The sequence below is a fragment of the Panthera uncia genome, chromosome D1 (genome assembly GCF_023721935.1).
Source record: "Panthera uncia isolate 11264 chromosome D1, Puncia_PCG_1.0, whole genome shotgun sequence".
Classification (NCBI taxonomy): domain Eukaryota; kingdom Metazoa; phylum Chordata; class Mammalia; order Carnivora; family Felidae; genus Panthera; species Panthera uncia.
This window is the reverse complement of record NC_064808.1, coordinates 100,568,016-100,583,451: the sequence shown is the minus strand read 5'-3', so window position 1 is coordinate 100,583,451 and position 15,436 is coordinate 100,568,016. Positions and strand designations below refer to the sequence as shown.

Here is a 15,436-nt window from a genome sequence, read left to right as displayed (position 1 = left end):
CTTCCCGGACCGAGCTTGTAGCCTGGGAGGGCGCAGTGGCTGGGAGCACCGACTCGCGCGTGCGCCGACCGGCCTGCTGCGGGCCGGGGGCGAGGCTGGGGGTGGGGCCGAGGGGGGTTGAGGGGACCCTCAGCCGCCGGGCGGCCCGCGCCGCGGCAGGTCGCTGGTCCCTCCGCCACCTGGCCGGGGCCGCACCCGGCTTGCCCTTTTCTGTGGTGCCGGCTGGTCTCCGCGCGTGCCCTCCTCCCCTCGAGGTGGGGGCGTGGTCATGGAGACCTGCTCTTTGGGGGGCCTTTGGGAGGGATCGCTGGCCAACCTTTCCACCACCGTGAAGGGTGTAACCTTCCGTGTTGGGATGTGCGGGCAGGCGCAGGCTCGTACCCGTCAAGGGAGTCCCGGATTGGGATGCGGTGGCTGACCAGGCAAGGGTGGCGTTCTGATCAGTGTTCCCTGGAGGGAAAGCGGCCTCAGTCCCGCCCTAGGACTGTGAGGATGGGGACAAGGCAGAACACTAAACGCACACAAGCTTGCCTAACAAAAGAAAGAAGTTGAACGGTTTTCCAAAGAGAAATCATTTTCCATTAAAATATTGATAATTCCACAGTTAAAAAAAATCGAAGCCTTCAAATCAAAGGGTCAGGGTGAAAATAAAAACAGTATTATATATACGTACGCACATATATGTAAATGTGTATACGTAGTAATAATTATTATAATAGTAACATAATTATTATTTTTTCCTCAAATGTATTTTCAGGGACAGTGGTAGGTCAGTCTCCGCGCTCTATACAGTGCGTATGAAAATTTAAATACAACGTATGCTACCCTTAACACCAAAGGAAATCAGTCCTGCAGCCGGTCTCATTTTGGTCTCTTTTGCTCTTTCCGAATAAGGTGAAAGGTTGCGGAATCACACAGCAAATTTGAGTTTATTCTAACAGCAGTTCTGGATGTTTTGTGGAAAAATTGAATGATTTGGAATGGTTGAGTCGTGTTTATCTGGCAATTTTACAATCCTCTTCCAATTTTACTTGCTAGAGTAGAGGAATGAATAGGACTGACTGGTTTTCTAACAAGGTAGCACTGATTAAGAACAAAGGACACCTTTGCTACCTCACAGAAGCCAGCTAGTAGGTATATGAGTACATACAACATCCCTCACTAAATGAATCATCAAGGTGTGTTTCAGTCAGGTTTGCTGTGAGTACAATTATGCCGAGCTATATTATTTTTGTTGATTTTTATTTGAAGGTCAGAAAGGTGTGTTTCTGAACAAAATGCAACTGAATATAATATAGTTGTACTGAAGAATGTGGAAGAAGTTGCACGACTCTATCCCAAAACCAGAAAGTTAATTTTTCTTTCGACAAATATTAGCATAGATTAAAATACTGGAAATAACTCCGAATTTGTTTAAAATTTAACACAGGTAGACACAAAAAGAATATAACGCAGACAGTGTGGAAGTGTGGCCTGTCCTTTATTTAATAGTTTTTGAGTTACTATTCCTGCTGTGAAGGTTCTAAACATCTACCAATCATGTTGCTTTCATTAGTCCAAAAATTTACATTTTTTTAAAGTCACTTTTTCAAGAAGCTTCCCCCTTCTTCCCTCAACAGATTGAATTTGTTGACTTTTTTTCCCAGGTATGTTTCCTCAGGATCTACTTTTTTAGAAGTAATACTGGAATAGCAGAAAATAGCAGAGTATAATCTTGTTCAATAAAGGAGGTTTATCCGAGTCTCTTTGCTAATTGTTTAAACTAAGGATTTGTTGACCTAACTGGTGAACTGCTTCTTGAGCTTGATAGTACAAGAATTAAGGCAGTAATTGTTTGCAAACCCCCACCAAACCCAAAAATTATGGTATGGGTGTGGTCTTAGCAAGGGCTGTGGGTGCTTACTCAAGGCGACGGATCAGAGGGAGCAGTTAGTCACATGAAAACCGGTAATTCTAAGAGTTTTGCATAGTGCTTCTCTTTGGAGTCCATTCATCATTAATCGAGTTCCTCAGATAGGTAATATGTAGTTTAATGTAAGTAATCTGTATCTATATTTTTCTGTCATAGGGAACAAGGTCTTAATTGCCTCTCAAAATAAATAGCACCATTTTCTCATTCAAAACCTAATCTTTACACATGACAGATGTTTTTGTTTGCTATGGAACTTGGTTTCTTAAATTATAGACGGCATCTTATAAACTTTACACTGCTTGAAATATGAAATATGGACTTGGGAATTTCTGATCCAACCACTTAATTTTTTAAGGTGACAAAGCCTCTACTTAATAGGAGTTTGATGAATTCCCCATATTTACGTCTTCAGTGTTAAAGCACCGTGGCTGCCCTCCAGACAGAAAGTGACTTCAATGCTACTGGCAGACCTCCAAAGATATTTTACAGACAGTCCTTCCTGTCTTTGTGCGAAATGAGTGATTGACTACCTGTTGCTAAAGAACAGTATGGACTTTCCCTGCCAATCTTGGGTTTGTGGTGATGGAGAGCAGAAGCAGTCGGCAGGGTGGAGAGAGATGGGGTCCCACCTGCCACTGCCAGTCTTCTGGGAACAGGCAGCCTGAGAGGAGACAAAGGCATGCAGAAAAGGCTCTCTGGTACTGTTTAAGTATTGAGTCTTAGAGCCCACAGATATTTCATGGTGTCAGGATAAATATTTTAATGTCACTTCCATAACTGATAACTCCTCAGTGTAGTGTTCTGACAAATGTATAAGCTAAGAAACATCTGGATCTTTAAAAGAAAGGGCAGCAAATTACAAATAGCATTTTACTAGTACTTAAAAATGGGTCCAAATCAGACAAGATTGGAACCATGAATCAACTGGCTATGTAGTAATAATGAGTACTTGAGTTTTGAAATAAAAAAGACTAAGGTTAAGGTTCCTTGAGTTAAAAAGAGGAGAAATGAGTAAAATTCAGAAGAGAGTTTCATACATGTCTTGAAATAGGTCTCTGAGCAATAGTGTAAGAGACGCCCTCTTAGGAAGAGGGGGATGCCCAGGGACCCCTCTGAATCCTACGGAGTAGGTGTCTACGAGGCCCAGAGTTTTTTCCTACGAGGAAACAACCGTAGTGAAACAGTCATTGATAATACAGGTCGACGTGCTTACTACAGTAGGGCAACAACATCCAGAAGTCCATCTGAAGGTCGCAGTCATGTCACGTTTAGCCCTTTTTGTTATCAGTACTAACTCTCGGTGCCAACCCTTAAAACCATTCACTGATGTAAAGGGATGTAAATTATTTGGCGTTGCTAGTGGTGTCATTATGCCCTTTCATTTCGCACTTTTGAAATGCTGTCTGTCTGCTGAAGATGCTCATTAGGGTCATTGCCTTTTGATGTTGGTCTGTGTGCCAAATGGCAGCCTTTCTGGCAGTTTCCATACATTACAGTTAAGGCGCTTTTAGGCCTTGTCTACACACAGCCACTGATTTAACTGTTTTCAGCTAGGATGACACACTTCTACCTTCCTGCACTATTAATTTAGCTTCCGGTTGGAGCAGTTGGAGACCAAAACGCGACTACACTGAAAAGATAAGCCCTTTGCTCTGTTTTGTGTATGTGTGTTTTTTTGCGGGGGGAGAAAAGGTTTTAATGTACCTATTGTGCATTCTTTTTCTGTCAGATGTATGTAAATATGTTTTCCTTTGAATTCAAAGACCACATCGATGATAGGACTTGAAAGGCTTCTTTCTATTCCATTCTGTATTCTCACCCAGGACTTTCTGATTGGTAGCTGCCAACACTGGCCTGTTTTCTGTCGGTGTCATCCTTGAGATAACATGTGACAGGCCTTGGTATCTGATTACCTCATCCTTTAGGAATATCTATAGTAATGTCACAGCAGTTGAGATTGTGTTACATTAGGTATTCCCTCCAACCGTTGATCAAATATATTAATTGAGTTCCAGTTCTGTGGGGAATTTCAAAGGACTGAGATGGAATACTTTCTGCTGGCAAGAAACCTAGAGGGTAGGATCACATAGAGTTTAAGAGGGAGCGGCCCACAACCCCAGGTTGAAAGCCCAGCTGTGCATATCCCTTATTTGCTGTCCGATTTGGGGCAAGCCCTATAGCTTCCCTAAGTTTCAGCTTTCTCTTCTGCAAAATGGCAAAATTAGCAGTGCCCCCATGTTAGAGTGGTGAATATATTAGAGATCACAGGACTTCAGTGCGTGTGAGCCATGTTTATCGATGAGAAAGAGAGGTGTATATGGATCTAGAAAACCATAATATTCAGATATAGTGCTCTTTCCATGGCCCAAAGAAGGATATTATGAGAACATGACTTCTTCAGTGACTAGAGCTTGACTTTAAAAAATCTTGAATATGCCTGCACTGTCATGTTGCTTGTGAATATGTTAGAGAGAAAAGTGATTCTCCTTATAAGGCTGAAAGCCATCAGCACAAAGGTTGATGTGGGTTTCATGGTGCCTGAAGGATGTGCAATTTTGAAGGCCCCATTTAAGGAAAATAAAAAACTCTTCCACAAAATTTAGTGACCATGAGAACATGTTGGCTTTGGGGCGCCTGGGTGACTCAGTCGGTTGAGCATCTGACTTCAGCTCAGGTCATGATCTCGCGGTCTGTGAGTTCGAACCCTGCATCGGACTCTGTGCTGACAGCTCAGAGCCTAGAGCCTGCTTCAGATTCTGTGTCTCCCTCTCTTTTGACCCTCCCCCATTCATGCTCTGTCTCTCTCTCTCTCTCAAAAATAAACATTAAAAAAAAAATTAAACAAAAACATGTCAGCAGGTCCCCATGCCACACAGCCTTGGAAGGAGCCCATGTAATGTGGGGGCCCTGCAGACATCTGCCCTAGTGCCAGCAACTGTGTTTCGGTCTGCTTGAGTCCACTTGCTTCAGAAATAGGTTGACTGTTCCGGTTTGTCAAGCACGTGTCTCCTAAAGGTTGTTTGTGTAGTGCTTTGAAGATCAGAGTCATACATCAAAATCAAAATTGTTTTTAGAAAGAAGCAGCCATTTGACCTCTTTATTTTACAGAAAATCTTAAGTGAGACTTGAGTTGATTTAATATTTCTCCCTGCTTATATTTTTGTAAATTACTATCTGGAATAAAATAAAGTAATTGCTATTATTATGCAAATGAGTCAGACATAAATGCCCTACTGGCAGGGCAGGAAGTATTTTTGCCAACTAAAGACATATGCTGTGTTGGAAAAGAGACTCAGATTTTGTGTTAGCTATCTACAAGGAGAGAAACTGCATCGATAATCCCCGTAATTATGTCTTAATCATCATCGTACAGTCCCAGACTTTTGCTCTGCATTCTGTCATCCAGTCTTCATATCATTTGTTCACGGAAGATTTATTGAGTGCGGTGTTCTGGGAATGCCGTGGTAAACATACATTGTCTCTGTCTTCATGGAACTTCCAGTCGAAGTGTGGAGGAATACAGACATTAAACCAGTAACATACATGTAATATTTATAATCCCATATTCTGGTAAAAAAAAAAATAAGGACGGGAACAGGATACTCTAAAAGATTATTGCAGGGATCCCACCTTTGTGTGGTTGGGGTGGGGTGAAGAGGTGACATTTACAAAACTCTGTGAAATAAGAGCAGATGGTATTCTCATTTGAGACCTGGTTGATTGACTACTTAATTCAACAAACAGTGAATCACAACACACATTCGTAAATTCCATTTAATTCAGCAAACTTTCCTGAAATCTTGACAAGGCCAAGTTGCTTCCAGATTGTTTTGGGTTTCAGATTATAAGGTCAAGGAAGCTATGCTTCTGCCTCTGGAGTTCACCATGTAGTGTGGGAGATAGACATGCCATCCTTATAAATAGAGACATGAATTAGACACCATTGGAGCACAGGGAAGAAAGCCATTAACTCTGCTTCGGACCCCCTTAAGCTGGGCCTGGGCCTCCAGTCCCTGGAGCAGGAAGCAGAAGTGATTCAGGTGGTGGAGAGATGAATGCATAGGGTGATGCTGAGGGAACAGCATGGGGGTGCTTGGGGAGAAGTGGCCCAATATTAGGGGGGGAGAAAAGTTCTGTGAGGCCAGATTGTGTCAGGTCTTGAAATAGAAGCTGAGGCCGTGAAAATCTTAAGTAGTTTACAGGGGTGAAGCTGGGACCATACGTGCATAGTTGACTCCATCTTCTCATGTTCTGAAGTGAGGACCATCTGAATACACACAGCATCAGGATGTGAATTTGCTTGGCGTCTGCCAGAAGTGAGGGAGTGGTGACTGGGGGGAGGGGCAAACCAAGAGCTTTGGGTCTGACAAGTCTAGTTTGAGTGCCCTCATTGTAAGTGACATTCTGTACCTTGCTGCACTTCTGGGCCTGGCTCCCTCTGTCTGTAGAATGGGGATCATGATACCTCCGTTGTGGATTTTGGTGAGCTTAAATAAAATCTCATATGTAAAACAAGTTAGGCACTCAATATGTGCTTTTCAAAAGTTCATCTTGAGCGGAGGTTTTCTTTGAAATGTTTAGGAAATATGTGTACTGTGAATATGATGTGCAAAGTTCTGTCCTGGAGGCTGAGGGGGAAAACAAGAATACCATACCAGTCCTACAGAAGCTTTCAGATGGTTGGGGAGTCAACACTTAGTTCAGACAGGAAATCATGAACGGTACTGTATGAATCATTGCCAAAAAGGAGGCAAATACTAATTGTGAGAATTGTTAAGAAAGACAAAAATCGTCTCATCATCTCGGTTCGTTTTAATGTCCAGAAGAAGGTGTGGACAAGCTGGTATTTGATGTGGACCCTCATGGGCATAAGGACAGATAAGGAGAGAGAGGACCCATTTCTCTGTAGGACAGCATGGGTCTAGCTAGAGAATTGGTCTTCAAGATCATTGAAAGCAGACTGGAGATTGGGCCAGGTCTTATTAAAATCTTAAACGCTAGACAAAGGAGAGGGATGTTGGAGAAATCATTTTCTAAAATATTTAAGGTTATATTCCATGATAACACTTGAACATCTGCTGTTCTAGTCTCTGTGTTTGATGCTAGCTTTGAATTAATAGAGAAATAGGAGGAAACTGGTAGGGATCACTGCAGTACTTGGAGGGGGTGTTAGTTTCTGTAGCTGGACCAAATAGTGTTAGGAAAAGGATTTTTGCTACACAAAAATCAAGTTTTATAAAATTTTATAAAAATCAAATTTTTATGTTCCAGAGGGGCTTGTTAAAGGAATCCAACCGTGATATAGTTTGTAAAACAGATAATCTTAGGAAGTACACTTGCAGTGGTTTGGGATAAGGATAAAAAAGGCACACAGCTGAGAGGTTAGAGATGACAAATGACTCATCTGGGGTAGATGATAGATCCAAAATGGTAGGTGACTGGGAGAGAGAAAACCTTTTAAGTTGCAAACCCAAGGGAATAAAATCATGGAGCTGTCAACAGGATGGGGAAATTGAGAAAAGGCGTTACCTTGAATGAAAAATAGACCTCAGTTCTACATAGATTAGGTTTTAGAAAAAAAAAAAATTGGGCGTCCTGGTATCTTAACTTCTAGGTCAGTATTTTCAACTGTGAGTGGTAAAATCTATTCAAATAGACTTCCACCAGCATTGAAAAACCAGGAAAGGAAGGATGGAAGGAAGGGAAAAATAGAGGAAAGAGGGAATGGGAGGGAATGGAATGGAAAAGAGTGTATGTATCTTTGTAGCAAGGGTAAGTATTTTGTGAAACTTTTCTTGACCCAGTTGTGATGGAAAACATATCTAATTATGGCTCAGATAAAAAATAATGTCATAGATAGAGGAATATAGGATTAGACAGAGGCTAAACCATTCTGTGGGGCAGAGAGGGTATAGGGCAGATACCTAATGGTTTAAGGGCATAGGGAGCAGCAGTGACAGCAGAAATACTTGCTGGGCATCTATGCAGTCTTTTAGCTGCAGGTGTACAACAGAGCTCCAAAAACTCAACAGTACAATATTTTGTTAGCCTACTATCTAGTGGAGAATGAAAAGGCAACTGGGAGTACCAGGTAGCATCTAAAGGCAGATATGTGGCTAAGATTTCAGAGGCAGAGGAAAAATTACCTGGGCGCTAGGGCGGTTGGAGAATTTTTCCCAGTATAGTGACAGCTGGAGGCTTTGTAGTCAGGATTTTGCTTTACATCTAGGAAGCATAGATGAGGTAGGTGATGTGTTGCATGTTTGGGAGGAAGATGCAGGAGCCCAGCTGGGAGCGGGGTACCAAGAAGACTGAGCGATCATCGTAGTCTGTATTTGTATTCCTTTCCAGTGGAGAGAAGACCTCATAGATTACAATCAGTGTATTGTGCAATCTTCATTACACCCGGAAATATTTATGTTGTAGTTTTTATGTAGCATTTAGAATGGCATCTTGTCCATAATTTGGAAAGTGATATTGAAAAAAAGGGGGTGGGGACCAGAGCCTAGTGGTGTGAACACCTGGTAGAGAAGAATAAAGTGGACAAAAGTTGGAAACAAATGTTGTATATAATACTGATTTTGTTTTTTAAAAAAATGTCTGTCATTCACTAAGACTGTAAGAAGACACCTTTTTTTTCTACCATCTGAGTTTTCTCTAATGAGCATACATTGTTTTGTATTCAGATTGTAAAATAAATACTGTATTAAAAAGTGGGCGGTAGTCGTTAAAAGTGGATATGTGTGTAAGAAAGATGAGGCACAAGTGGAAAACTGGGGGTTTGAATCAGAGGAGAGTGGGGATCTTAGAGAAGTTTAGTTGGGTAGTGAAATTCACATTCTCAGAGCCAAAGACAGAGGAGGAGTGGATAGCCAGGGTATTTGACCACAAAGAAGGAAGGATGGGGTGTTGGGGTGGGGAAAGGCTTCAGACTGGGGGGCCATCTGGGCACAAGGGAAAAAAGCCAGGTCATGAACAAACCTTTCACAGGACAACGGGATGGGGTCACCTGAGAAGAAGAGGATAATGTTAGAGGGTTTTCTCCCCACTGGTTTCATTTATCATGGTAGGTGATAATTTTTAGACACCATTTTATTTTCTCGCACCATTGCCCATGATATCTGTACCTTTATTCTATACCTTTAAAAAAGGTTTGTTGATAGCAAAACCTTTTGAAGTTTGTTCAGTTTGTCACAAATTGGCCGCATTGTTTTTGTGAGATTGGCAAAAGAGGGGACATGGGCGTGACTGACTCCTGATGTTCTTTTATTCATACTGCGTCTCCGAGTGTCCGTTTCGTCGGTGTGAGATGCTGCCAGTTGCTAGTGAAGCTGCAGTTGCTGTATGAGAATTGGATTCAGGGTGCAACCTGGAAGCTTAAAGACCTGCTGTCAGGAGCACGAGGAGATGCAAATCCAGCACAAGCTCTTTGATCTGAGTTATAATTACACATTATCTTCCTTTCTTAATTTAGTATCTCCTTGTAGTGTTATAGAGTGGCGCATACTGTAGGGGGAGCCTCAGGGGCCTTTGACATCAAACTTGGCATTTTGCACCCTGGGTCTTCTGTTTTCTGTGACCTTGAGCCAGTTATTTAATCTCTCCAATGCTCAGTTTATTTCTCTGTGAAACAGGAATAATAATACCCGCCTAATAGGGTTATTGTCAGGATGAAATGAGGTAATTTATGCAACTGTCTGGCACAGAGTAAGCTCAGTAATTTTTTCCCATTTTCCTTCTTTCTGTTAAAGTTCACAGTGAAGGGGTGTACAATTAGTGTTGGATTTAAGTATTGATTATAATTAGAATCACATTTTTTCCCATTTAGTTTTCATTCTCTGAGAGTTCAGGATCACCATGAATTGCAACTGAGTTAGAAACACCATGGCTGATTGCTTAGCTGTTTGTTTCAACTCCTTTCGAAGCAAAGTCTGGTAGATCTTGGTTTTGAAAAAAGTAGAATTTAAAAAAACAACTTGGCTTATATAGGTTCTCCTTTCTATTTGCATAGGGTTAATTTTAAACCTGTCAATTCACCATAATAGTAGAGCCATAAAATTTAGTGTACTTAAATAAATGGTTGCTGCCAAAGATCATATTGGTGACACGTCATTAATCTGGAAGTCATTTGTCTGGCATCCTTAAATCTTTGGAACATGAAGCATGAAGAATAAGGGAAAAAAAGAAGAAGTAAGAGAAAGATGCCTCTGGATAGCCAAAATAGATATCCCAAAGCCCATGCATTTAATTGTATGCACTTGACCCATAGAAGTCCTTTAGCCTTTTTTTCCCCCAGAAAGAGTGCATATATTCTTAGTTAATTTCCTAGTTTCTACCACATTTAGAAGGGCTCTGAGACTCAAACTAGAATCAAGGAAACATGACTATTAGGTATATTGGTAGTATACTAGTAGGAAGATGTAGTAACTTGAATGGATGGAAAAATTATGAAAAACAGATTCAAGAACACAAAGTTCTATACATGACAAAGTTCCAAGGGAATGTCTGTAACATAGTGCAGCATAAATAATGGGTGTTCATAATTGAGCCTCATTTGGAAGAGCCAACTATTGGCCTATTCAAGCAGCAGGCAAAACTTATATGGATTAGTTTTTGGAGCATGTGTCTTTCATATTCAGCTCTGTCCTATGTAATGAAGGAGGTATGATTTCAAGGAGTCTCTGTATAGTTGCAAACATGAAACAGACATAGATGTAGGTACCACTCTCTTCACCAGTGGTAAGTTGGAATGAAAGGTAATATAATTAGTGTTACTCATATGGAAAAAGCGTCATGAGACATTCTAATCCCCAATGATTTAGGACAAAGGATATTTCATATTTCATTCCTATAGAGTGACCTTGTTATATATAGCCTCTCAGCTCTGCTTGAATTCCACAGCTATTTACTTACCATCAAGAGAAGTTGTGTCAGCCAGCGTCTCTCTCTCTTCTCCGTTACATTATAGTACGTATGTATTGGGATTAAAGATCCTAACTATTCAAGCAATTAGAATTCATTGGTTGTAATTCCTCCCTTTCTTAAATTTAATTTTTATTCTTGGCAAAATGACATGTGCCTATTGTTTAAGAAGTTAAGTCATTTTATAAAACATGAAACATTAGTCCCCTGCCTCAACCTTTACTACCCTTTCTTAACCCCTCCGTTATCCTTCCTGTTTCTGATTTTGACTTCCCTGAAGCATCCACTTTCTATTCATTTAGTTGTTTCTACCTTTTTTAATGTCCATATTTATACTTTCTTACTTTGTCAGTTTCAGGCATTATTTATTGACTTTATTCTCTGTGGGTTTAGTATTCGTACAATACTCTCTGCCCCCTTACTTCCTTTACCTTGGCCTCCCAATATAACAATTTTTCCATTTTTGATTTAAACAATATTTAATGTTTACATTATTATGACCATGTAAATATTATTCACAGCTGAGCATTGAGCAATTATATGATTTTATTTCATTTCTTATATAATGTACTGTCTTTCTTGAAGTTTATGATGGCCTTAGTTTTTCTTTGCTTAGTTTTCTATATACCTATCACTAATTCATTATCCACCTCTCAGACTGACATGTAAATTCCCTGTCAATATGTTCAAATGTGGCTATTTTCTTTCATCTTCAGAGGGCATATATCCTAGACCTTATTCTCATTCTTCACTTTTGACTGTTGGTGATCTATGCTTGCAGCAGTTAATTTATATTTGCCTCATATACAGTTCTCCAGGTTGGAAATTGCTGTCTCCAAGGATTTGGAAGGTATTGCTCCTTCAAAACTTTTGTTTTCTAGCTTTCATTGTTGCATTTGTGACATCTAATGCTTTCTGATTTGTAATGTTTTGTACAGAAATTATTTATTTCTCATCTAGAAGATCTTAGGATCTTCCCTTTGTTACAGTATTCTGAAATTTCACAATGCTGTACTTTGTTGTAGGTCTGCTTTTATTTATGGGAGGTAGGTTCTCAGTGGGCCATTTTGGTCTGGAAATTCATGTTTTTCTGTGCTAGGAAATGTTCCTGCATTATTTACTTGGTATTTTCATATCTCTGTTTTTTCTCTTTTCTCTGGAGCTCTTATTCAGAAGTTAGATTGCTCCTCTAATTTTTTTTTCCTTTTGTCTTCTCTCTCCTACATTCATTTCTTTGTCCTTGAAACTCTCCACCTTTTACTTTCTGGGAAGTTTTGTCAGCTTCTTGCCAAATTGGATTTTCTATCTTGCTAACATGTTTTTAATTTCTAAGAATTCTGTTTTATTGTCTGACTGTCTTTTTGGTTGTTTTCTCTTCTTGTTTCTTGGTACAATATCTTTTATATTTCTGAGTATTTTAGAAAAATTTTCTTGTAATGCCTGGGTGGCTCAGTCAGTTAAGCCACCACCAACTCTTGGTTTGGGCTGAGGTCACGATCTCACGGTTTCGTAAGTTCAAGCCCCATGTTGGGCTCTGCCCTGGCAGCATAGAGCCTGCTTGGGATTCTCTGTCTCCTTTCTCTCTGCCCCTCTCCCACTTGCAATATCTCTGCCTCTCTCAAAATAAACTTAGAAAAATTTTCTTGTATCCTGTGTTATCTCTTTATCCTCTGAATTCCCCTTTATCATCTTTTAATATCTCCTCTTGTGTTTCATACTGTTTCATTTTATTTCTCAAATTACAATGGTCCTTAGCCACTTATTAGTAATTGGGAGTGAGACAGTGAGAAGCTCTGGGAAGTCTCTGTGTGGGTGGGCTTCACTGCAGGTTGATGCAATGGGTGGGAAACGTCCACATCCATTCACTAGTACATGCATTTTCTCTTGGGCTGATCAGTTTGAGAGAGTCCAGTATTTTGCAGCCCATGAGCTAAAGATCTAACTATTGTTTTTCTCTGAGCTGAATGGTTTGAGAGTATTTTACCCACTAGTCAAGATTTCTTTGAATCCCTCTATTTTTAGTGGGGGCACTTCTGCTGTCAACAATGCCTGGCATTCCCCAAGAGCAAATTCCCTGGGATTTAACCTCTCCAGCTAATAAACATTCAGTCCTCCTGGACTGAAGAAGAATTCAGCATGGGAGAAGAGATACAGGGCCCTCAGCCTCCTGCAGCTTATAGTTGTGTGCATGTGTGTTGGGTTGATGTTAGTGGTATGAGAAGGGTTGTTGGCTTGAATTTTGAAGCAGCATGCGAGAACCTTCTGATGACCTCTTTGGAGGATCACAATTGCTACAAGCCAGAGCACACATTTGAAATCTCTCATCTCACATGTTCTAATAGGGCATTTTTGAGATTTAAGAATGCCAGCAGAACTTTTTTTTAAATGTTTATTTATTTATTTTTTAATTTTTTTTAACATTTATTCATTTTTGAGAGATAGAGACGAAGCATGAGTGGGGGAGGAGGCAGAGAGAGGGAGACACAGAATCTGAAGCAGGCTCCAGGCTCTGATCTGTCAGCACAGAGCCCAGCACGGAGCTTGAACCCACAATGCATGAGCTCATGATCTGAGCTGAAGTTGGACACTTAACTGACTGAGCCACCCAGGCACCCTGAAGCTTACAGAATTCTTAAAGGAAAAGGTTAATGTTCCAGGGGTGCATCAAAAGCAAAGACCTAAGAAGATGAATGTTGGAGGGAATTGGCAATCCAGGGAGTTAGGGCCAGTTGTGAGGAGGTTGTTCTGTTTGAAGAACCTTTCCTCAACTAAGAAGTCCTCAAAGATTCCAGGGTGGCCTGAGACTCCACATCTCTTGGATACAAAGACAGGGCTTGGCAGTGATGCTGTGAACCAGAATAAGAGCAGTTTCATGAACACATTTGCAAATGGCTGTGTCCCAGCCTTGTTGGGTAGCAGGAACATTTATTAGAAACATTCATTTAATCCAATATTTATGGAATAACTCCAGTGTTCCATGTAGTTGGGCGGCAAGTTGGAGATACAAGATGAATGTATTTGGTAGCTTTGTAAAAAATTCTAGACCACTTTCTAAATTGTTTTTGGTTACATTTGTAATATTTATTCCTTTGGAATGACACCAAAGACAACCTTGAAATGTCAGAAAAAGATAACTAAGAATTATTTATTCCTTTCTCTGATTTTCCCCTTTTGTGTATGTAAGTTAAAGTTATGCATGACATGTTTAAAATTTAAAATTTTCATTAAAGAAAACCATCTGTCATAATGAAGCAAAAAAGGGACATCGTGTGGTATTCTTTGAAGATAAGAGATTGAAAATGAGTCCGTTAACTGCCCTAGATTACAATTTGAGGTCATTTTGAGCTAAATTGGCTTTGGAATCAGAATTTAAATTATTGGTCAGACTCAATTAAGATAACTGGTCATGTAGACAGTTCATTCCCCTTCCTCCCTTCTCATAAAAGGAACATTTTTATTGTTATAAATACTTCTTCACAGCTAAGTTAGATACAGGGATATTTTTTAGAAGATAAATATTTTGCACATTAATTTATTTGGGTATCTACGTGTATTTTGTGTCTAAACCAGAAACCCGTATAATCATTTATTATTTGGTCTTCTAGAGATATTCATGACAGATCCTTTTGAAGTCACTGGGGTGTAAATCAATACATTATTCTATGTTATATTTCTGCTGCCCTGTGCAATATTAAGAGAATAACTATCACAAAGTCAGACAGTTAAATTACTTTAATTTAAATACAATAACAATAAATGTGTAGTGGGGGGATATTTTAAGGAAACAACATTTATAAACATGTGTAATTATCTCAACAGCCTGTGTATACGTTTCTAAATAGTAAGCTTTTTGTTTGTGATAAGTAAGTTTAAAATTATATTCTCTTTTAATGAACTCAGTGTGAGAGATTTAAAATGATGAACTCCATTGTTAACTTAGACTTCACTTTCATCTGTTTTGCTTGTTTATAGACCAGAACAAATAAATCAGTTCTTTTTCTTTTTTGTTACACATTCATTTAGAATTTAAAAGTTTTTACAAAAGAGAATAATGTAAACCTTCAGTGAATGTGGTGGTGATACCTGTGGGGCTGGTTATGTATCTGATGCTGTTTGGAGAATCCAGGTGTGTAAGTGACTTGCACTGGTTGGACCCTGGAACTTGACAAGGAAACTCAAACACCTTGAGTGATTTACTGATGTCCCTGAAATGATGGGGGAAACTGATGGTGTGCAGATGTCACAGGCAGCTCCTCATTAGCAGACAGAGTCACTTGTCCTGGGGGTTGGGGCTGTTCGCAAGAAGATGGGTTTGATTTAAGCCATAATCACTATATTGGGATGCCTGGGTGGTGCATTCAGTTAAGCATCTGCCTCTTGATTTTGGCTCAGGTCATGATCTCACGGTTCATAAGATTGAGCCCCACCTCAAGCTCTGTACTAACAAGGTGGGACCTACTTGTGATTCTCTCTCTCCCTCTCTCTGCCCCTCCCCCCTCTCAAAATAAATAAATAAACTTTTTTTTAAATGCCATAATCACTGTTGACCTACATCTCTTCTTGAAATATTTTCACTGTAATTAAATTTGAAGTCGTCTTATC

The 15,436-nt window shown here is 40.0% G+C and overlaps 1 protein-coding gene across 1 annotated transcript in view; it reads left to right on the top strand.

Moving 5' to 3' along the window:
• NCAM1 (neural cell adhesion molecule 1) overlaps positions 1–15,436 on the top strand; it is a 312,221-nt gene that overhangs the window by 1,020 nt on the left and 295,765 nt on the right.